Below are 2,577 nucleotides of genomic sequence, written 5' to 3' on the forward strand. Positions count from 1 at the left end.
CTGGTTCCAACTTATTCACTGTTGAACGTCTTGTAGCTCTGTAGGCAGTGTTTCCAGATCATTTGCCTTATTTCCACTCACTGGCCACTTTATTAGAAACCCCTACCTTGAACTTCCACTCACTGGCCACTTTATTAGAAACCCCTACCTTGAACTTCCACTCACTGGCCACTTTATTAGAAACCCCTACTTTGAACTTCCACTCACTGGCTACTTTATTAGAAACCCCTACCTTGAACTTCCACTCACTGGCCACTTTATTAGAAACACGTGCCTTGAACTTACACTCACTGGCCACTTTATTAGAAACACGTGCCTTGAACTTCCACTCACTGGCCACTTTATTAGAAACCCCTACTTTGAACTTCCACTCACTGGCCACTTTATTAGAAACACGTGCCTTGAACTTCCACTCACTGGCCACTTTATTAGAAACCCCTACTTTGAACTTCCACTCACTGGCCACTTTATTAGAAACCCCTACTTTGAACTTCCACTCACTGGCCACTTTATTAGAAACCCCTACTTTGAACTTCCACTCACTGGCCACTTTATTAGAAACCCCTACCTTGAACTTCCACTCACTGGCCACTTTATTAGAAACCCCTACCTTGAACTTCCACTCACTGGCCACTTTATTAGAAACACCTACCTTGAACTTCCACTCATTGGCCACTTTATTAGAAACCCCTACCTTGAACTTCCACTCATTGGCCACTTTATTAGAAACCCCTACCTTTTAAATTCACAATGTACAATTACAGATTGTAGTCCATCTGTTGCTATTGACCTCTCCACCCCATGCATTGTTGCCCAGTTTCTGACCAAAGGACCACTGTTCTCCAGACAGTATCTGCGCTGTACACCATTCTCAGCAGCTTTCCCCCCTGCTTCCCTCCTTCATTCACTCTTACCACACTCATATTGTTTAATGCAATGCTTCACTCGTTCATTCCCTTTTTACTCATGTATTCCCTCATTTCCTCCCTCATTCATTCTTTGATTCTTTCCCTCATTTCCTCCTTCGCTTATTCTTTCTCAGATTCTTTTCCTCACTGCCTCCTGATTTGCTCCCTCTCTCATTCCCACACTCAGCAATTCCCTTGTTTCCTCCCTCACTCATTCATTTTCTTGTTTCCTCCCTTCTTCACTCTTTCATTTCACTCTCTCCCTTTCCATTCTCCCTACTTGTGAGCTGTTGTCGTGCGATGCCTCTCACACTCTGAGACCCAGCAGCACACACACTTTCTCACACAAACCCACACACTCTCTCACACACACACACACACACACACACACACACACAGGGGACAAATATTGACAGTGCGGTGCTGGTGGGGCTTCAGAAGGAGTGAGTAAAGATGCACGCTGTGTTAATGAAGGTAATTAGTGCGCACGGCGCGTCCCGGATAAATTGGTCCCTGAGTTGCAGAGACTCAGTCCTGAGCTTAATCCCTTATTATAAAAAAAGATAAAGGAAAACGACATCATTAGCATAAATCTGACCAGATTAAAAAGTCGAATTATTCTCGTTAATTCCTGACCTGATGATTCTACATCAGGTTTTTAATTGTACAGAAAAAGAGGAAAAAAAAGTGGAAAGTCTTTGTGTGAGGGGGGGGGAGGAGGAGGTGAGAGAAACACAAATAAATAAAATATAATTAGAAAGAAAGAAGAAAAAACAACACAGGCTCATGTAACAAAAAACCCCAAGGTCACCAGGCATGTAGATAATTGTTTCAAAAATCTGAAATTAATATCAGCAGAATAAAAACGCCTCCAGGTTTCCCTGAAGATGCTGAAATATGAAAAGATGTGTGCAACTCCGAAGAGTGCGTTATTAGCAGAGGAACACTTTTATCTGTTAAAAAAACAGATACAACACCCTCCACAATTACTGCTGCTCATGAAAAAGTCACAGCCTTTACTCTTCTGGTAAGGGCTTTACACTAGATGGAGGAACATCGCTGTGAGGATTTGATTGCATTCAGCCATGAGAGCATTGGTAAGGTCAGGCAGTTGATTACTTCCAATCACGAACACCACCCACCAAGCAGATGAAGCCAGCTTTTCAAAGAATGATGGTGTGATGCGGTGTCTAAATGTAGTGTATATAGTGACTCGGTGGCCCCAGGATAAAAACTCCTGCAGCTGTCCGTCTCCCGATTCTTGGAGAAACCTTCGTCTCTTAAACCTGTTCCTTGCTGTATGTTTAGGCAAAGAAATCTTATGTTGTGTTCCAGGGAACTTCATCACATCCCTGATAGCTGAAAAGGTTTTTTCAGGGCTGAATTTTTTTCATTAGCTTTATTTTTAATGGTCAATAACATTTCGATTGGTTTCATTTGTGTATCTCATGAATAACTAAAGCCCTAAATATTCATCTTTACGCTGCAGTGAAGCTTCATGGCTTTTCGGAGCTCCTAAAAACTCAAACGTCACAACATTAGTGAGGTCTAACTTTTGTTGTGTGCTAAAATGACCATGAACTATTTGCCATTGCGGTGGATACGTTTTCATCTGCAAAGGTTTTTTTTTAATCTGACAGGAAACAAACCTTTAACAACCTAAATGCTT

This window comes from Pygocentrus nattereri, chromosome 5 (genome assembly GCF_015220715.1).
Source record: "Pygocentrus nattereri isolate fPygNat1 chromosome 5, fPygNat1.pri, whole genome shotgun sequence".
NCBI lineage: Eukaryota > Metazoa > Chordata > Actinopteri > Characiformes > Serrasalmidae > Pygocentrus > Pygocentrus nattereri.